Source organism: Periplaneta americana, chromosome 4 (genome assembly GCF_040183065.1).
Source record: "Periplaneta americana isolate PAMFEO1 chromosome 4, P.americana_PAMFEO1_priV1, whole genome shotgun sequence".
In the NCBI taxonomy this organism is placed as follows: Eukaryota; Metazoa; Arthropoda; class Insecta; order Blattodea; family Blattidae; genus Periplaneta; species Periplaneta americana.
Window position 1 is genome coordinate 149,784,199 of NC_091120.1, and position 23,551 is coordinate 149,807,749.

The 23,551-nt window shown below is 34.4% G+C and overlaps 1 protein-coding gene across 2 annotated transcripts in view; it reads right to left on the reverse strand.

Moving 5' to 3' along the window:
• LOC138698318 (E3 ubiquitin-protein ligase Siah1-like) overlaps positions 1-23,551 on the reverse strand; it is a 538,667-nt gene that overhangs the window by 378,361 nt on the left and 136,755 nt on the right. The window lies entirely within an intron of this gene.

A 23,551-nucleotide genomic window follows, 5' to 3' on the forward strand; every position in this document is an offset into this window, starting at 1 on the left:
CAGGTGCGCAATGATTCAATTTCGGAAGGTTCGTGACCCCAAATCCCCTTTTGTTGCGCTATATCCCATTTTTACACGTAACCCACTCATACAATTAACATTTTTTAAGCCCAGAAATAGACGCACCGTTAGAAGAACGAGTAATGGAGTTGGATCTCCATGTGCAAGTTACGAATTCAAATACCGGATAGTCCAATTGAACTTTTAATTGGTAAAGACTGTACTGAAATAAATTTTGTGCGAGATCGTGCGTATTTGCTTGGTTTCCGCACAAAACCAATCCGCGGAAAGAAAAAAATTCCACATTCAGTATTCCCAACCTAACATACATAACAATTTCCCTCTTCTTACCGCTTAAGTGACATATTGATTTTACTGCTTTAGGCTTTTAACATATTATTTTTTAGAGACGTTCAATATAGTAATAATTATAAATTGGAAACTTACCACTGCAATTTCACCTAAATTGCAGTGTTAATTATTGTTTTTAAATATTTGCAAAAATTAAGTAAACTCTAAATCATTACATAACCTTACCGTTTGTTTTAAGTTCGCATTTATAGACTGGGAAAAAAAAAGACAGACGTATATCACGGCCTGCTGGAGTATAGTAAACATAAAACATTTTAAAGCAACAATGTTGAAGATAGATATTTTTGTTTTGCAAATTTGCCGTCATTGAACAGAAACCAAGATGGAGATTTCATTGCAACTAATTAGAAATTCCTCTTTCAGGTATGTAATAAACGATCTTCGCACAAAATAATGTACGATACACGAGGGGTATGTTTTCTTTCAATTCTCGGAAATTAAAAAAGCTCAACTACGTTTCGCTTTTTCAAACTTTTCCTCGAACATGAAAACTTCAACATACCGCTCTTGTAACGTATATTACTATTCTCGGTGCAATTCCGTTTTCCCTTGTGTTCCTACCTTGGATATGACCTACCCTTGTAGCTGATTTCAGAGCCTTGTTCACTCCAGAGCAATATAGACTAGGAACTAAGACTTTCGTGGTTCGAATCCTGCCTGGGAAGGAACTTTTTTTTGTTCCTTATTCAAATTTATTCCCAATACTTTTCGATTGCAGCGATATTTACTACTTAATTAACTTACTATTCCCAGAACAAGAATTTTACCAGCTATCGAAAAGTATTGGAAATAAATATGAATAAGGAACAAAAAAAAAAGTTTCTTTCCCAGGAAGGATTCGAACAACGAAAGTCTTAGTTACCAGTCTATCGTGCTCTGGAGTGAACAAGGCTCAGCTACAGGAGTCGGTTCGCTTTTTTTGCCACTACTGTACAGCAAATTATCTTTCGATTGCTTACTGAAGTAGTAATGAATACTGGTCAGTAGTGTTGTCACCTTTCAAGAAATGCCAGCTAGAAAAACCCATCATACAAAAGGACCGAGGGACAAACTGATTTTTTAAATTCATACTACTTTATAAGATCTCACAAGAGAATACAACCAATATAAAATTCAATATTTTCTTCATTCTTGTATATACTTTAACACTTAGGCCTATATAATCAATGATTAACTGTTAAGTAGTTATTTAAATTAATACATATCGACTTTACTGTACTAAAATTTTAAATAATGATGTTTTTGTACCTGATTGACTAGTTTCGATTCCCCCCCCCCCCAACAGCTCAATCCTATAATGAGTTCCAGCGCTGATTTCTAGTTTTCTCTAATGGTGGAGTGTGTTCATGATCGTATCAAAAGCGTTTTTGTTCTAAATTCGATTGAGTGTTTAGAGTTGTTATGTACCCCTCCCAAAAAGGCTCGATTTTCTTGGATATTGCTACTGTGACACACCGTGCACTCTGATTATGAAATCAATAACTACTGATCTGTCATCTCTCGCCGCAATTCAGCTGTCGGTGTAATTCCTGACGCACATGACGCCATTCAAATTCGTATCAGAAATCGGAAACAACCCTATATTGCCAGATATAAAGAATATTATATCTAAAAATACACGTCAAACGTCTGCAGCAAGTCTTTCAATTGAGAAAAATTAACTCTAGTTATTTAAGAAAATATGTTTCGTCATCATAAGTAGCTACAAATTGCAATTGCAACAAATCAGAACTAAAATAAATGCTCATAAAATAACTACCTTTTTTATTCAGTTTGTATATGTATTTACGTACCAGTGTTTGTTTCTTCATTCCAATGCTTCGTCATACAATATAATTCAAGTACAGTACATACATATTTAACAAATATTTCAATTTTCAAATAATTTTTGTGTCTTAATGGCGATGTGCATCAACCTCGGTTAAAAACGCAGTAATCATAGGTTATGAAACGACGGTTTAACAGTAACCGTGGTTAAAATATAATTTCTGTCTACCATTCATAATCACCGATTACTTAAACATTGTTAGCTGAAACCTCATTTAACCAGCGTAAAGTCTATGATGGTACACAGCTTCTAAAAATGACTCTGCAAAGATACTTCAACGTCTAAAAACGACTGCGCTTACTCCGCTCTACATCGAAAGGAACGTGCCCTATATTTCGCGTTGCATTTGTTTGGCTTTGGGCGCTGTTATGTTTGCAAGTTGCATTTCTTTGTTTTTTCAGTGCTGTTAGGTTAAAATTGTACAACATGGAAAAATTAAATGCAAAAATGATATCCCAGGTGAGTTTGATGTATTGATAAGCTTAACTGCTATATTTAAAATCTATTAAGCTATACTTGAAAAAGATCGAATATTCATAAAGGAAAAGGATGAAGAATAGTACGAATAGGCCTATGTGTACGATCCATAACCCCATTTATACCAGGGAACTATGCATTATTCTAAGATCCGTCCATAACTTCTCTTCGTTCAGCAAGTGACATAGAGGAAGATATACTCGATTATTCCCCTTTAAAATTAAGAAAATATCAGTTGCATAGAATCGTAATATAAGCAGCCGGTCCGTAGGAGAAATACGACTGTTTCTGTGTTATTTTAAGTGACTCATTTGTTACAGCAGAAATGACACTAGATTTTGATTAATGAAATCTCTCCTGAAATTTTCTGTCAGCTAATTCCTCGTAATAATTCTCTCTTTCCACTAAAGAAACTTCACGCTCACCATTATCTTTATCAAAATAATTCAAGTACCGTACAATAACAATCGTATTCGAAATTATCACCTGTGGATCTGGTCGCCACTCTGTTTTACTTGGCCTATTAATCACTGGTTAACTCCTTTAACCACTCGAATATGGCCGGATAGAGATTACCGTGATTAACCTCCTATTTAAGTCCTAACTGAGCTCGTCGCACAGTAAAAATGCTTAACTAGGGATTAGGTGGCAATTTTAACCGGTGGTTAAACTAACCGACGTTGAAGCACGTGGGCATTACTCTTTTATCTTTTGTACTGTTCTCCAACCAGGATATCAACCGTGAAAGGAATGTGCTTATTATTGCGTCATCTATTGGAGCGAAGTAGATAGATAATATTATCGTTATAACGTCGGTTTAAAAACCATGCGCTCTCCTGCATATGTTATTTCCTATATGGAGAGATTAAAAGACCAGGAGATTAAGAGTGATCTAATTTTGTAACTAGGGTAGTATAAATATGTGTGTAACAATGTTATTGTTTGTGCTGTGAGAGCGAGCCAATAGAGATACGAGTACCCTTATGACATCTTATGACATCAACATTCATTCACAGCATTAAGGTACGTTTTCCTCGGTGCGACTATTGCGATGATCGTTCAACGATAATCGTTGAGCACTATTTCTTTGTATTTTCTAGAGTCGCGGCAGTCGCTCGGAGGAAAACAGCTCCATAGAAAATACAAAGAAATAGTCCTCAACGATTATCGTTGAACGATCATCGCAATAGTCGCACCGAGGAAAACGTACCTTTACCCCGCTCCGTTTCATTCCGCAAAGACTTTCTTGTGGTTGGAGCACAGTAGAAGTTGTTATATAAATGCATTACAATTTATGTACTGCTGATACTATCCCTCTCTTCCACTTCCTACCATTTGACCATCTCTCTTCCATTTTCAACCATCTGACTATCCCTATCTTCCCACTTCTCTACAACCAGCCTTTCATTTTTAACAGAAATTTTTAATTCAGTTCTACAGTACATTAATTTCAGTATATTATTTGCAGTCGTCTTCGTTATTGTCATGATCTCATCGGGGTTATAGAAAGATCTTCCTTTGTACCTAGGTTTATAGTACTGGCGTATTGTATTAATTAGAAATTGTTTTGTTACGTCATCGCTCGAATGCAGTATTTCCTGTTATTATAGACTGGAACACACACACCTAAACCGTGAATTGCTAATCAGGCACTGACACAAAGGCGAGGACTTCATGAGCCGAGATGCAACGGAGATGGTCGATGACGGACTGTAGGCTACGCCCATTTGCTTCAGCATCAACTCCAGCAGCTATGTATGCATATAATGCTTAATAATTTGCTCTACTACATTAAATACATCATCCAATATATTATGTACAAATATTTTTTATCGATATACAGAGTCACCCTGTCGAACTTCTTAAGTTTTGATCGTCCATGAAATGAAGATAAAACTCGCAGAAAAAAATTTAATAGTTTGCATTGGGAAGTTCAACTCAAATATTTTTGTCACTGATGTGGATAACATTAGGGATTGTTGTCTGTCGATGCCGAAATTATTGTTAAACAACATGTTGCTGCATTTCTAACATTTGTTGACGAAACCGGCCGTGAATATAATTTCAATAACCGCTCGGTGGCCCGGGTTTAATTCCAGATCTACCCTCATCCAAACAACACATCAACACCACATATCATATAATAATAATAATAATAATAATAATAATAATAATAATAATAATAATAATACTAATAATAATAATAATAAAACTTTATTGCCAGAACAAAGATACATATTGATTTTTTTAATAAGAACTCTCTAGCGCCCCCAGAAAGAATAAGTTACATACTCGTGCTCAGGGAGCATTCCACATAAGTTAATGTTAAGACATTTTATTGAATAACAGAGTAAAAGGTAATAAAAGAAAAAAAAAGAAGAAAAAAAAACAAATATCACAATAATTGAACTTCAAATTTTCTCTCTTAACAGCAATTTTTAATAGATTTTTTTTAATAAGGAGCATTAGCAAATTGTATGTTTGGGAATTTCTCTATCATCATGTTATAAAGCCTTGGACCGAAGTTGCTACTGTGATTATATGCTACAGTTGTAGTACATTTAGGAACTGTCAAGCATATGTTGTCTGATCTTTTGGTTTTATATTTATGTGAATATAAATTAAATATGTTTCGGTTTTATGTACGAAATTCAGTAATACATTGTTATAAATTTGATGGAAGTCAAATACTTTAAATTCTGAATACAGCAGGATAATCAAGAGGTTTATTACGGCATATTTTTATTATTCTTTTCTGTAGCAGAGTTATTGCATGAGCGAGGTACTAGTTATAAGCACTATCCCATCCTATAATGCCTAATTGTAATATAGCAGAAAAATGCTTTGCCATAAATTGACGTTACGTTTAGCACTTCTTATGAACAAGTGTTCAGATCTCAGAAAGTATGTTGTTTTGTAGGACCCATGTTTATTAGAAATTTTTTCTCGTTTTGATGCATACTATCACCTCGTAAAATATTGGATACTTTTTAACACTCTGTATAAGGTTATTCAAAAGTAAGTTCCCATTATATCTTCTGTAGGCCTACATATCAGCAGTCGGTTTCATATAAATACCATTACTGTTTAGAAGGTTTGTTTTTTTTTTAATCGATGGTGTTTCGTTGCTATGATAACTGTGTCACGCTTGTATAAACAATAATTGTTGTTCAGAATATAGACGGCAGTAGGAGAGTAATTTGAATAATTTTTACATTGGTTTTACTTTTACGTGATATAAAGGTTACTGTCTGGTGTGGTTTTACGTCACATCTCATAACAGGACCGTATTTCTATGAAAAAATTGAAAATGGACAAACAAAAACAGTGACGGTAACCGGGAAGCAATATTTCCAAATGTTGCAAGACTGCAATATCAGCGTTACAGAATCATGGAATCGAAAACATTGTTTTCATGCAAGACGGCGCTCCACCTCACATACACAATAATGTAAAAACACTATTGCGCAACACATTTGGTGGTCGTGTAATTAGTAGGCATTTTCCGAACAGATGGCCTTCTAGGTCACCAGACATAAATCCAGCTGAGTACTGGTTATGGGGTATCTAAAAAAAAAGGTATTTTTAGTAGATCTACTACACGTGAGGAATTGAAACAGTCAATATCGGATGTCACTGAAAGCATACCTAGGAATGTGCTTACTAATGCCATTTATAGCATAGAAGAAATGCTGTTTCTTATGGAACAACACGGTGGTGGTCATATTTAGTTTTTTCGTGTTTTAATAAAATCCCATTTCTTTAGGAACAAATTGGTGTTTTTATTTTTGTGATCTAAAAATTTGACAAACTTATTACCATTTCAAAATGGGAACTTACTTTTAATAACCTTATAATTGATATTTTTGTCTTGCCATGATGGCCATTTTATTCATTACACCTATACTTAAATTATGAGAAGTGTAAATAAATAATAGCCTATAAACATATTACTTATTCTTCCTAAGTTGAGGAAGCGTTATAAGGAATAATGATAGAATTCGCAATCTTAAAAGACTCGTTACAGCAGCACTACTGCAAGGTCAGTGAATGCATGAGATAGGCCTATACATAGTTCACTTTGGTTTCTCATTGAATGCATTTGGATGCGACGAAGACTTGTGTAAACAGTAAAAGAAAATCACGACAGATTTACTCGTGATGACGTACAATATGCACAACATTCGAAAGAGAACATCTTGTGGAGATGATGCCAAGGATAATGACCATAGTGTTGACACTCCTCACGGAGCGTAGTATGTGTATTTGCGTAATATATTTATAGTCTTCACCTCGATATTGTACACTCGGTTACTACGCTATTCCAGGGTTGCCAGTTTCTTTTCAAGGAAATTCGCAATTACTTCTTTAAAAGTCGCCTTTTAGAGGAAAAAATTGCTCAATATTTTAATTTCACATTATCTCCTATCTTAATGAGAGACAAAAATCCTTTTATAATACCTACAACAGATATATTGTATGTATGTATTTATTCACACTGCAAATGGGTATATACCCGGTGGCAGTGGTAAATAATTACACTCAATAATGACAATTAATAATAAACACAACTAATAAAAACAATAATTAATAATAATAATAATAATAATAATAATAATAATAATAATAATAATAATAATTGCGATATACCAAGTACATACGATATTTCCGTGCAGGAATTCTGCGTTATCACATGTGGCTTAAATTAAAATAATTATAGAATTTGCTATACTTCCGAGTATCCGTTTTACATATTAATTGTGCATGATTGTTTTTTGCTCACTCTTCACACGCCACTCACATACTCTCCAAAAACACACACACACACACACACACACTCATCCGTAGTCCTGTCCTCTGTCTTCTCCATTATTTTCCTTTTTAATTTATCACACTTTCATTTCTTTCTTTCTCCCATAGTTTTTATATTTCCTTTCATCTATCTTCCTCTCCTACTTGTTCTTCTCTTCGTTTCATTTTTCTTTCCTTTTCTGTGTCTCTCTTAAGGCTAGCTCACAATAAACCGGGAACGAGAAACAGAATGAAAACGAGAAGCAGAGGACGTGAATATGAAAATTTTTGATTCACAATAAACCGAGAACGTAGACGACTATGCATATCGATATGCATGTCAATAACGATATGTAAAGCCGATATTACGCATTCTGATGTTATTTGTGTATAATTGACCAATGACGTTCTCTCATGAGTACAAGGCAGCCAACATAAACACAGGTTAACCAACTTCCAAATTTCAACTAAAACATTTCATTAGGTACGGTACTATAAATATGCCCATGCATCTTTATTATCACAACCTATTTTAAGTCTACCATAACGTAAAATAATTAGAGAAGAAACATTTGTAATAGAACAAAAATGAACACAACAGTAGTTATTGAATTGAAGCATGAATATGTAATGTGTAATACAACCAATACAGTAATAAAATATGATTCACTCACGATCGGTGTTCAAAGATGCAGCTATTGAAAGCCACGTATTCTCCTTCATTTTCTCATCTTTATACGAGGCGCGCCGCTTATCGTAAATGTGAGGATTTTCCTCAACACTCAATATTAGAATCTCATCAAATAAAACTTGTTCCATGATGCACAGCACAGAACAAAATAATGCATAGGTTATGTCACGGTCTTCTTGCTACAAAATATATGACGACAAAATAGCTTTTAGATAGCAATATAATGAATCTAGTGGGCTGTGATCGGAAACGTGAACGTCAAAGTTGAAACTTGGCCAACTCTCCGTTCCCGATCCCGGGCTCCGGCAAGCTTTTCGTTAATTGTGAATGCTCACATTTAAATGTACACTTTTTAACAATTTTACCATTTTCATTTTCGTTCCGATTCTCGTTTCCGGTTTATTGTGAACCAGCCTTTACTCTTCTCACTTTTTAATTGTGCATCTCACTCATTTCTTTGTTATTCCCTGTCATTATTAATTTTTTCTCTCCTATTTTCTCTTTTTCTGTTTTTCTATTTTGTCTATAAATTTAATTCTATTACTTCTTTCTTCCTCTCTTCTTTTCTCTTTCTGTTCACTTCTCGTGATAATTTTGATTTGGTTTTAAATTTGTCTCCTATTTTTTCCACTTCCTTATTTCTCTATGTTCCTCACTATGCTTGATTGGTTCAAGGATATCAGCTACTTGTTCCACATAAAAGTGCATGCTGTCGGTGCAGTATGGGTGCCGCGCCCCGAGACCTTGTGGCTTGCTGCCAAACCAATAGTTGGCACACGCAACAGGGGCTTATGTAACTACTATACTATTGTAGACTGCCTGTTATCTTCCTGGCCTTCACTTTGTGCAAATTACCTGAATAAGAATACGGAAAGTAGAAACAAATTCAGCAAATGAACGAAAGATAAATTCATAACGGAAAAAAACTTAACTGAGTGCGTTAATTACAAATCTGAAATTATTTTTTTACCATCACGTCACAATTTTTACAAACTGTAAACATCGGTATTACTGGAATCCTACAATATATCATTGCTAATATTACGAATGATTTACAGGTGCACAATAGTACATTATGCAACGAGCCTATAATGGTAGTAATTAAGACGCGAGCATGTTTGTTTATGAAACGAGCGCAAGCGAGTTTCATAATTTTCATACGAGCGTCTTAATTACCATTATAGGCAAGTTTCATACGACTTTTTATGCTCGACCATATTTCTAACTTGAAATTATTCATAAGTATCATGTTATGGTTATGTAAGTGAGGAGCAGGACTGACTTGAATTGTGAGATGTGCGCAGACGCGAAAGTATTGATTTTTTCCGAGGCACGAATATCATTGACCTTGATATAATCTAGAGAATAACATGAACATTAGTCTTGATATAACCTGGAAATTGATTTAGAATTGAAAAACGAGATGAGAAATTGAATTTATTTGAATATTATTTACAATTGACGCTAATTATTATAGTAACAGAACATAACCTTCTGCGACAGTATTGGATTTCCAGCCGCCGTGACTTTTCGCTAATTGTCTTTCGATTGCATATCCGAGAATAATCGATACTTGCGGTTTTATAATGGTATAATGGTGATTTCTCGTTGGCTGAACAACTGAATTATAATGAACAGGTGTAATTTAATGAGGTGCATTGAAGGGCTACTACCAGGTGTATAATTACTACATTTCGGCATGATCGAGCATAAAATTATTTACCATGTTAATGATCAAGATGACAATGTGACAAAGTTATGTTTGATTCCACAGTCATAAAAATTTGATTTCATTTCACAAAAAGGGATATTGTGTGTGTTTTGTTCTGACGTTAGGTTACATACATCAGCCACAAGAATGAAGACTGTTCTCACTCTTCAAAAACTAGTTGAAAAGTTGTTCTGTTACACATTAGTTACGAGAAACCTTCTATCCCCACTCACGGACAGGAGAATGCGAATTCGATTATGTGCAATTTTCAAAACATACAGAGGTGAGCCTACCTGGAGGGAAATAGAAAATAGGTTGCAGTCGCCAAATTACTCTTCAAGGAACGACCACTCATAAATTGAGGGAAAGAAGACAGAGGACGGATATTGGAAAGTTTTCTTTTCTCAATCGTACTATCAGGGACTGGAATGCTTTACCTGCAGACTTACTAAAGGCTTTACCAACAACCAAAAATGTATTTAAAAATAGGCTTAAGGACTTTACTAGTAGACGATAGTATATTATACACACTATTTAAAGGGTGTAATTGATATTTGTTATTGAAGTGTTGTATCAGTGAAGAAGTGTGATGTGTCAGCGAAGTGTGTTGTGTCAGTGAAGTGTGTTCCTGTCAGAGAAAGCTTTACAGTTTATAGTGGCAGCGCAAAGTATTTGAACAGTGAAATGTTTTTGAAGTGTCAGTGAAATCAGGGTAGAATCAGTGAAATGTGTCGTAGTTCCAGTGCAGTGATTGAGTTGTCAGCGAAATGAGTGTAGTGCTGAAAGGTACGTGTGCAGGTGTGAACATATCATACTCGTAGGTTTTAGTTCGAACTTAGGGTTAAGATACAAATTAGATTTACTTTAAATGTTATTTTAAGTGATCGTGCTTCATTTAATTTAGGATGCTCCCTGTTGTTATTATTATTATTATTATTATTATTATTATTATTAATTTATTATTATTTGTATATTTTATTAATTGTGTTTATTATTGTCATTATTGGGTATAATTAGTTACCACTGCCACTGGGTATATACCCATTTGCAGTGTGAATACATACATACATACATACATACATACATACATACATATATTACATAATTAGATGTTCTTTTGTTAAAAGAGACTTACAAATCCATAAAGATTCTCGTGAAATTAATATGCTACTCGATATGTAATTGGCACATTTGTGCAGATCTAAAAATGGTACCGTATCTCTTCTCCTCGATCTACAGTTGGGATATACATAAAACATGTTTCTCATGTTTATGAAGTAACAGTGATGACAGCAATTATTCTAAGACTCAACACTGGTCTCCAGGGATTGAACATACTCTTGGAAAACACAATATGAAACAAAGAGTACACTCGTTGACTCACAGAAAATCTAGGCTACCTTCAGCCTCTTCACATTAAACTTGGTCCTATGAAGGACTTTGTAGTGGTTGAGAATCACGATAGTTTCAAGTATTTGCGAGGGAAATTTGGTTCAGTGGAAAGTCATCCAAAATTGAAAGTAGGAATTTTTATTGGATCAGAGATACGGCAATTGATGTGAGACACTATATTTATAGTAAAACGCAATCTTCTAGAAGTGAGCACAGGTCAGACGTTCGCTCTTGTGGCAACAGGATTTATAGAAAGTTATCGAGCAGATATAGTGCATAACATGCGTAGGGCATACATATCAGAATCCAGATTGCCCTATATCTTTGCAGTTGCACTGCTTATATTTTCACCTTTACTTCTTTTCACCTAATCTCGGTGATGTAAGTGAGGAACAAGGGGGAAAGATTCCAACAGGACACATCTGTAACGGAAATAAGATACCAAGGCGAATTTAGTCCAGATATAATAGGTGACTACTGCTGATTACTATAATGATAACTGCATGTGCAAATAAATGGCAAAACAAAGTTCTCAAGTACTTTTAGGAGGGTTTATGGAACTTATTTCATAATTCAGGTAAATTTTTTTTCCTTTAATATGTTTAAGTCAACTGCATTGGCTTACCAATTGAAACTAATCGAGTTAGCCCTTGCCGTTATGGAATTTCATGGGCTGTTCTTATTCTTATTCTAGCAATAAAATTAACATAAGAAACCAAGCTGAAATCTTTATTTTCAACTGTGTTCTATCTATATATTCACTGAATTGTAAAACTAAAACTTTTTGATTAGTTCTTAATTAAAAAAACTTGGCGTGCTGGGCTGCAACAGATTTCAGATTTGGAATCACCGCATCCATTTTAGTAAAGGACAACAAGATTGATCTCGATAGCAGACAATATGATATATTTTTTTTTACTTACCCATGTATAGACATGGAATTGAAATTTGAAGCGAACTTGATGGGAGTTCACCTCTATGTAGGTAATTTCACATGATTTTCCATAAGTAGCATATATACATGGACTCTTGTTTACTGCACAAGCTCAGTGTGTTGTAGGCAAAACTTATACAATAAGGGAGCTCCAAATTTCATTTCCGTATCTGTACATAATTTGTACACGAGATATAGATAAGATATACCAGAATGCCATACATTCTAAATCACAAGTCACAATGTCAAACTTATAGAACACAATACTAGGCTCTCTAATAGAAATCAATGACAACCGTGGATTATAATGGTAGGCAGGAGAAATCATATTATTAACCACTGCGAAATACAATGCTAAGTTGTGTAGAAAAATCAAAGTGATAATTTTGAACTACAATGGTAGATTCTGCAAAGAAATTGTAGTCATAATACAATTATTGTAGAGCAGAGGTGACCAAAGCGGGTGTCGTGATTACATCGTGTAACCACAGACATTCAAATGGGTACGAGGAGTTTACTTTACATTGCTGTGCGTTTCATTCACGTACTGAAGGCAAGCAGTGGCGGTATCATGTCGCTCTACAAACTCTGTCTCTACAAGCAGTAAGAAGTGGTTTCGTAAATAATAAGGAGAACTTTTTTGTTGTTCTGTCGGAGAAAATATAATATGTTTACTTTGCTCAGCGGTTCAATTAGGAGTATACAGAAACATTAATTGTCACACTGAATAATGTATTATTATTATTATTATTATTATTATTATTATTATTATTATTACTGACCACTAAGTATATGTTTCTATCATTCTTCTGTACGTCCATGAATATTGATATTTTTAGATCTTCTCCCTAGAAGGATAAAATTATTATGTTTTATCTCAATTTTAATCTTCTTAATCTTTAGATGAGGTAACTATTTATTAGTTATTCATTTAATAATAACATTGCAGAAAAACTGATCCAATATTATGTGCCAATGAATTGTTAAGCGCCAGGAATTGACATGTCTTAAATCATAGCCAGGAAGAGAAAGATGACATAAATAAATGTAAGGAAATCAGCTACCTAATGGAGTTTGAAATATCTCGTGCTCTAAAGCCTTCTAATAGAACAGAATTTCTCAAAAGAGTAATGATTAAAATAGCTTACATAACTTGTCCATAACAAGTTTTTAATTTTGAAAAACTACGAATTTCTCGACCAAGTATCGAGAGAAGAATTCAGAAAATTCCTGATTGTATTCAAGAGGAAGGTTAAAAAAAGCAAGAAAAATCGTATATTATTCACTGGCTCCTGATAACAGCAGTGACATTACTGATACAGCAAAGCTTGATATTTTTATCCGCGGGATTGATCAAGATGTTAGTACACGAACCACCACTGCTTGTAGTTTTCATGCCAAGTACCTTTCCTCCGTCTCCTTATTTCATAGGCTGTCTGTCGCATGTAATCACTGCAATTAGTGTTTTCGTCACCGCTGTTGTAGAGTGTAATGCTGAGCCGTATTTACGCATGGGCCAACCTGGGTCTTGGTGCGGGTCGGAAAGTCTTGGGGGTGGTACATTTTTGGGACTAGGATTTTAGTGACGTCCTCGAGCTGTGAAAATTTTAAGAAATTTAATGCACTCGCGCATTTGACACAAGCATTTTATATTGATTTGTTTTTTTTTTTTTCGTAACCAGTATGTGGCAATCTCTCTGCTCCACGCTATAATTATCTAATATAGACTTCAAGGAAATTGAACATAAATTCTTGCAGTCTGGTCACAGCTTCATGGAATACGATTCAATGCGCTCATCAATTCAACATGAAGAGAAGCACAGACCTGTCTATAAAATGAATGGTTGTGAAGTATAGTGTGAAGGTAATAATTGAAATAATGAAGTGATGTAAGAAGTAACGAGGAGGAAGTAAACATGATACAAGTCAGTAAGGTCCAAGAAGTAGGAAAGAAAAGTTGAAACGGTTGGAATAGTTGGTGTAGTGAAAACTGAGTCTAGGATAAATAGTAAACGTAGTATGGGGGAAAGGAAACTAGATTTAGATTTAAATAGGTTTTGAGCGATAAATAGTGTAGGACGAGTAAAGTACGATATAGACGAAGTTGTTGCAGAGTTCGTATAGGCCAGTTTCTATCTGATGCTTTTCCAATTCACTGCGGGCTAAAGCAGGAGATGCACTGTGACCTCTACTTTTTAACTTCGCTCTAGAATATGCCATTAGGAAAGTTCAGGATAACACAGATGGTTTGGAATTAAACGGGTTACATCAGCTTCTTGTCTATGTGGATGACGTGAATATGTTAGCGGAAAATCCACAAACGATTAGGGAAAACGCGGAAATTCTACTTGAAACAAGTAAAGCGATAGGGCTGGAAGTAAATCCCGAAAAGATTAAGTATATGATTATGTCTCGTGACCAGAATATTGTACGAAATGGAAATATAAAAATTGGAGATTTATCCTTCGAAGAGGTGGAAAAATTCAAATATCTTGGCGCAACAGTAACAAATATAAATGACACTCGGGAGGAAATTAAACACAGAATAAATATGGGAAATGCGTGTTATTATTCGGTTGAGAAGCTTTTGTCATCTAGTGTGCTGTCAAAAAATCTGAAAGTTAGAATTTATAAAACAGTTATATTACCGGTTGTTCTGTATGGTTGTGAAACTTGGACTCTCACTTTCAGAGAGGAAAAGAGATTAAGGGTGTTTTAAGGTGCTTAGGAAAATATTTGGGGCTAAGAGGGATGAAGTTACAGAAGAATGGAGAAAGTTACACAACGCAGAGCTGCACGCATTGTATTCTTCACCTGACATAATTAGGAACATTAAATCCAGACGTTTGAGATGGGCAGGGCATGTAGCACGTATGGGCGAATCCAGAAATGCATATAGAGTGTTAGTTGGGAGGTCGGAGGGAAAAAGACCTTTGGGGAGGCCGAGACGTAGATGGGAAGATAATATTAAAATGGATTTGAAGGAAGTGTGATATGATGGTAGAGACTGGATTAATCTTCCTCAGGATAGGGACCAATGGCGGGCTTATGTGAGGGCGGCAATGAACCTCCGGGTCCCTTAAAAGCCAGTAAGTAAATAAGTATAGACGAAGTGATAAGAGAAAAGAAAGAACATGGAAGGACACCAACGTAGAACAATGGAAGGAAGATACATGCACGACTCGTTTAAATTATGTAAAGTGTAAGATTATAGTCTAAATGTAATAAATTAATTAGTGAAGTGATGTAAATAGCAAAGTGAACGAGAAGTATGAATTAACCATGTTACATGTCAGTAAGGACTAAGAATTAGGAAAGTATGGAATATAGTATCAGGTGGGACAGAGAATACAAAAAGATTTTTTATGTCATGAGTATAAGAAGTAAGAGATAACGGTAATTAAAAGTATGTATAGTGAAAATACAGTCTAAAATAAATAGTAGGCCTAAATGTAATGATAGGGATAGGGGAAATTAGTTTTAGATAGGTTTTAGAACGATATATAGTGTCAGATGAATGAAGTGCGAAATAGAGAAAGTGATAAATAAAATAATGAACACCGAAGGACACAGCATTGAATAAAGGAAAATAAGTGCATGAGTCGTCCATTAAAGTTTAAAATTTATGTAAAGAAGTATAAGAATGGGAATGCTGACCTGGATACAGAAATATGAAGAATCAGCAGGACCAAACGGTTGAGTGACAATATATATCATATCATATCATATCATATCATATCATATCATATCATATCATATCATATCATATCATATCATATCATATCATATCATATTATATCATATCATATCATATCATATCATATCATATCATATCATATCATATCATATCATATTATATCATATCATATCATATCACATCACATCACATCACATCATGTATCATATCATATCATATGATATCGTATCATATCATATCATATCATATCATATCATATCATATCATATCATATATCATATCATATCATATCATATCATATCATATCATATCATATCATATCATATCATATCATATCATATCATATCATAACATATCATATATCGTATCGTATATCATATCATAGGCTATCATATCATATAAATTATATATCATATCATATATCATATCATATCATCAGGGAACGGATTTATATGGACTAAAAATATATGAAATATGTAAATATATATGTAGTTATTTTTACCAAAATATGGAATTAAATATGGATTTTTACCAAAATATGGAATTAAATATGGACTTAAAATTATAAAAAAAATGACTATGTACGTTAAATATTGGTACATTTTAATCAAACTAAACAAAAAATATAATGGACGTACCTTATCTTCCAATGTAGTTTCAACAAAACACAATTTTTATTGTCTGTTACCATAACAATAGGTTACAAACATTTCTTTCAAGTGCTGAAAAGTGAATCTTCTTCTATTGTCTCTGAGGATAGATTTATACTGACTAAAAGAGCGTTCGACGTCACAAGAAGTAAGTGGTACATAATTCAATTTCACAATGTCTGCTGGGGATAAGTCCAAGTTAATCTTCACTGTTGATTCACCACTCATCACAGCAACAACCTTTTGTAGTTCTTCATGTCCAGGGTTTTTTGAAAGTACAGTGTCCACCTTAGCTCTTACTGCATCTGCAACTTTACCTCTACCACGATTCAGTTGTTCCACAGTACTATTTATAATTTCAAAACTTTCAGATAGTGAAAGGTGCCTATTTTGGAGACTTTTGAGCGTTTTTATGATGCATGAAAATGTATGCTGAATGTGAGCTAAGTCATTCTTCACACTTATGTCACAGGTAACTGTTTTCGCAGTATCAATTGAGACTGCATCTTCAGAGTCCAATGCAAGGAGAACATTGTTAATAGAGTCTATATGTTCGGCATAATATTCAACTGCTTCTAGCCATGTACCCCATCTAGTTAAAATTGGCTTTGGTGGCAATGGAATTTCAGGGTACATTTCTTTCAACACGTTAACTCTACTGGGAGCTTTGAGAAATACTTTTTTCACTGATGAAATCAACAAATCTACTTTAGGGAAATTGTCTCTGACCACTTCTGCCACACGATGAAATGCATGCGCCACACAAGTAAAATGAGTCAATTTAGGATATACAACAGATAATGCTTGTCCAGCTTTGACCATATAAGGGGCAGCATCGCTAATAAAGAATAACACATTATCGTACATAATACCCTTTGGCCACAGGATACCCATAGCTTCGTTGAACAGTTTAACTATAGTTTTGTTATTGCACTTTTCTAGAACATCACAATGTAAAAGAATTCGTTCAGAATATTGTTCACTTAACAAACCGATAACTACATTACCAACAAGTCTACCTTCTTTGTCGGGAGTCTCATCAATGGAAACCCAAATTGAACTATCTTTAATTTCATCTCTTATCTTCTGTATTGTCTCATCGTAGATGGATGGAGCATACGTCTTCCTAAGTGTTGACTCATCCGGGATTGTATGTTGAGTATATTTTTCAAGGAATTCCCTGAAGACCTTATTCTTTAGTTTGTAGAGAGGAATATCAGCAGAGATGAGAGAACGGCACAGGTCGATGTTAAACTCAGATCTTACATTCGATGTTGTTGGTTGTGTTAAAAACAATTGTCTCTGCTTGGAATTTAGTTGTTTGTTGGCCTGATGTTTACTAGTTGTAATGTGTTGTTGCACCAGGAACTTTTGTGTAGATGATACTGCACACTGACACAAATTACAAAATAATATTTTATTGTCAGTTGATAAACCATCTTCTTTAAATTCTGAAATGTAACTTGTTAGTTTTGATTTTAAATTGACTGAATGACGTACTTTTGGCATATTTACCGTCTTTATAGTATGATTTACAAAACTGAACCTATGTGTACTCTGACTGGCATTTAACTGTTGAGCTGCACAACTGAAGTCTGTTAAAAATTTTAAATTAAATTAATACAGTTTTGTAACTTACTTTCCCATTGTTGATAGGACTGCTAATTTTCAAATAACTCTGATGTTAAAGGGATTACTGAACATGTGTTTAAATCTCTATTGTTGAAATGTATTTTTAAAAGTTAATGGAATTTTGTTTTGTTTTATTGTTAAACCTAATATAATATGGACTGTTTTATATGAAATATGGAAAATATATGGAAATTAACGAAAATATGTACTAAACTCTAAAATATGGAAAAATATGGAAAATAAAAGTAGGATTTTTCAACCCTACACATTGTGAAACATAAAGATAATGCAAAATATAAATTATATTAGCTTTATAAGTAAATATGTATTTACATATAAATCCTTTCCCTGCATATCATTATATCATATCATATCATATCATATCATATCATATCATATCATATTATCATATCATATGTATGATGAATGACTGGAAAGAGAATTTCAAACACGCTAAATCCAAGGAGGTCAACAAAGAGAGAAAAAAATCCTTACCGTGTGAAAGAAATTAAGTACAATGAATTTAATGATCTCAAGAAACAGAGCAACAGCTCAATACGCAACAGGAATAATGATGAATAATGGAAATAAAAGTTGATTGGCTTTTAAAAAGGACTTTTTTTACGAAAGGAAGCAACCTGGAACAGTATTCTTGAAATACGACCACACTGGAGAGTTTAAGAAGACATTGACTCAAGGACAACGACAGCCACATAAAGAACCATCAATGCTTACTACGCTGTATGGTAGTTTGTTGCTGTTAAACGAAAAAGAAAAAAATATATATAATTCGCCTTTGTGACGCGCTGACCGTTACTCCACAGGTGTGGACTTGTGAATAGTGGTATCATAACAGATGAATCACTGTACTTTACTGATATAAAAATTTACCTTGTAGAGGATATTGAGGATAGGCTACACTTCCTCAGAGAGTCAATTCTGAAGATAATGACTCTGAAGAAGTTCAAGACTCATAAGTAATGCAACTACAGTGTGAAGTGAACAGTGGCGAAGCTCTTAAGAGGATTTTTAGGCTTAGCTTACCCAACAAATGTGAGTCATATAGCAGAAGCAAGTTTGAGGGGTGACCGGGAAGGGGGTATCGATTCGCTACTTCTGGGTACGAAATGCGACTAGCTTCAACAATAATACATTGCGCTATATTGGTGTTCTGTAAATGCGCTGCGTTTTTGAATGTTAGTTTAATCAAAAGTGCATGCGTGTGTGTGTGTTTCACATATTAATTTTGTGTAAAATGGCTCATACTGAGATAACATTGAGGTCATTATTTGTAGAGTTAAAAGAGAAACAGTTTTTAAGTTGGACGTATGAAACATAATGTGCTTAAAAGATAGGAGATCGACACCACATTTAGATGGAGGAAGACAGAACGGGAATTTTAAATTTTCATGGTAGGCCTGTAAGAAATGTCCTTGCTCGGAGACAAATAAGTAATCTATATATATAATTTGAACTGGTAATGGAAATTATGGGAAAACGGCTGAACGGATTTTAATAAATGGCCCCTCATTTTGAAGCTTGGAACCCAAAGTTTTTCGGAAAAGTAGTAGTTTTCAGTGAAATGTCAATTTTCCCACATAATTTTCCTATTTTCCAAAATCTATCTGTTGTCAGTTTTGAGAACTAATTTTATCGAATCACAGTCGGCTTGATTGAATTTCAGAACAAAACACACACTACAATAAACAATAGGCTATTACACGAAGGCCATGACCTGCAGGATTGCCGACATATTTAGAGCTCAATTCAATTTGTTATTAAAAACTGATTCTGCAGTGTATAATACTTTTGAGTACAGCTATGTATTGGATATTCAAATCTACGAAACTTGAGGTGGTTTGATGACATTACCATCATTAGAAATTAAATATTATTATAGTTAATATCATGATGCATCTATTTTTCATTAATTGTACATAATACTGATGCTATATTGATGAAACGAAAGTGAAAAGTTTTGAGGTTATGTAAGTAAATGTAGAGATTATCTTAATTTAGATCTTCATTTTTATAATTTACTGAGTGGCTGCTATATATAACTACAAAACTTAAGTAAGATAATAATATTGTTATTAAAAATCAAATATTTTTATACTTATTAGCCCAGTGGGGTTGGGTCTTTTTCATATACTTAATGGCGGTGTAGTGTAGATATTGATATGTGTCGTTGTCTTCAGTATTGGCTCGACAGAGCGCAAAAATTACAGTTCCTAAGGAATGATCAAAAGGTATTACTTATTGATAAAATAAGAGGCCTAGAAAATGTTGTAGTCTCCAGATCATTTCAGCAAGATCTCTTAGTAGGATAAAATGAGTTTACGTTCTACATTTCAAGTTCTACATGCAGCAGCTATACGAAAATGCTATTGTTCGAAAGCTTAGCAAACCTGACATTTTTTTAACTTTCGCCTACAATCCACAATAACCTGAAATAGCTACTGCTATCGTCCTGACATTGGTACTTGCGTTTTCGCGTTGAAACTCAAAAACGGAAGTTGGATAGGTTCAAGAGAAAGTATTTGGCCTAAAAAAATCCATTCAGAGGGAGTATGTTTCATTATTATGGAAGCAAATAACTATTAAAAAGACGAGTATTCTTCATTGAAAATAAATCTGAAAAAATTTTATTTGAACGTCTAATGAACTTAGTTTGCAGCAGCATTTGCTGCACAAGCCACTAGTATTGTTATATTTGTATTCTGTTTGGAAGTGAAAATGAGTGGTCATCATCTTGTTGTAGGGTCTGTATCATAAATAAATTTGATTAAAAATTCTAGAAACTTCTGCTGTATAAAAAGATGTAAGGCAAGCAGATTTTTTCAGCCTATCCAGTATTTACACCTTAGCTTCGCCACTGGAAGTGACAACGTTTAAACTTTACTTTCTTAAACAACAATAATAATAGTGCTCAGTAATACGTACATTTCAGTACTGTATAAAGTTACCACACTAAAAATAAAGTTTTGTACTACTAAGCATTTTTTTTAGAAAGTTCGAACTTAACGTAAATATTCTGCAATAAAACAACCGTCAAGTGACTAAGTAATTTTATTTCCAGAAGGATCATTAATAATGACTCAAAATTATTTTATTGCAGTACAATGATATGTTGCACAATGTGTTATCAGAAGTTCAGCTTTCGGTGTTAATATATTTACTTTTAAGACGGAAGCGAAGTGAAAAACAGGAACTCAAACAACAATTTTTAAATATACGTAATAAGCTTAGGGTTGCGGTACTAACATCGGACCCCTCCTCCATATCATGGCAAAACATAGTTATCCTCTAACGTCACGAAGATACGAGTTAGAGCTCCATGCTTTCATCACCTCGGCACTAAATGAGGTAGTGTGGTCGGAACTATAGTCGCGTCGCTGTTATTTCCGGCGTGACTCCTCCTCTTCGCTTACGTCTTAGGAAGTCAAGGCTCTATAAAGTCTAACTAGGTAGTATCGTTCGCCATTTTTATTCTTTCATTGCCGAGCTACCAGACGAGGAATCTATTTGCCGTACCGTTAAACATTATCATATTGTACCTCCTATGATAATACATCAAACGCACTTTAATTGGGCAAATAATTGAGCGGCAAATAACGTCCTCGTGTGCTTTCTGCGAGCACCAACGAAAGAGCCAAAATGACGGGCGATTATATTAAGTAGGCCTATTTATCGAGCCTTAGGAGGTGCATAACGTCATCAGCAGTGAATCACAAGACGCACATGTTTAAATGTAGCCGACCTGCAACGTGATTGGCTGCCGGAAATAAGAGCGACGGGACTATAGTGTCTTGCATTACAGGCGCTATGTTCGGTCCAAGTTTGTGAAGTTCGATGCTTGTCGATGTTCACTCTGCAGAATGTTTCACATTGTTATAAAAATATTCACTGTACCCCACACCCACCTCTTTATATTTTAACCGCATAAAGATTTTAGCATAGATTTTGTGATTATTTTTTCATATGAAATAAGACAAAATTTGTAATGTCTTGGTTGCCTTTCTCATGTTCGAACATTGCAGCACACTAGTCGGCACCGCCTTTTACACAGTAGGCTGAGTGGAACCCAGGGTCACTATGAGGTTTGGGAGCTAGAAAAATCACGCCACCGCCTGCAATTAAACCGACGTCCTAATTCGTAGCCAGTTGCATAGAATTCAATTATGTAGTCAAAACAAAACTGTCCAATGCCTCCCTAACCTGGGAAAAGAAATCACGAACACTTGTTTGTCAAGTCCTTAATTAACATGTAATTAGTCTGGGACCAGACAATGCTATTGTAGACAAAAGGATATATAGCACCGCCGGCATTTTGAAACAAGTGGGACTTTAAACAAGCCCATACTCTCTTCCATAACAACTGTTTTCAAAATTAATTTGTGCAATTCTTCTTCCTTAATTATTCGGCACTAAATTATATACATTTCTGTTCTTCATCCAAACAAAAGAGGAACGGTTCAGCCAAGTTCTTTCTGCGAACCGATTATCCGGAAGAGATGCAACGATCGTTGTTGGCCTTGGAGTGGGAATTGTTACATACATTACAGGGGCTGCTGCGATGATGGAAGCCTTCGCCACTGGTTCTAAGTACTCCGTTTATTTAGGCGTTGTCCTGACGCATGCGATGAGGAGAGCAATTTAGTAATGACACAAGCATGAGATTTTGTTAGGATTTTTTCAACGCACACACATCATTTAAACAGTCCCCCCTGAAGCTACTCGACAATAATTTTTGTCATTTGAAAACATGTAACTGTTCTCTGATATTTAGCGCTAAAGTGACGTATCACACATACATGGGTCATAGGTCTACAGATTATGTTCGTCTGTTGCAGGATGTGCATCCAGTTAATTTCCCCGTGTTTATTTGACGATGTACACCCACACCTATCGTTTAGGTGGTTTTCCTATTCCTCTTTTCCTGTCCAAGAACCGCTCTTCCATAATAGTTGATCTTTCTCCGTTCTATATCTATATTAATAATAAATCTGTAGCCAAACTTTTTCTGGTAATTTTCGATTTTCCAAAAATAATTGGTGTTAATATGTATAATTAACCATCCTGAAATCGAAAATCGCTTTTTTGAAATTTTTGTTTGTGTGTCTCTCTGTCTGTCGGGATGTTTGTTACCTTTTCACGCGATAATGGCTGAACCGATTTATATGATAATTGGTATATAAATTAAGTTCGTTGTAACTTAGATTTTAGGTTATATGGCATTCAAAATACTTTATTTAAAAAGGGGGGTTATATGGGGTCCTGGAATAAATAAATCGAAATATCTCGCTTATTATTGATTTTTATGAAAAAAATTACATAACAAAAGTTTCTTTAAAAATAATTTGCGATAAGTTTTAT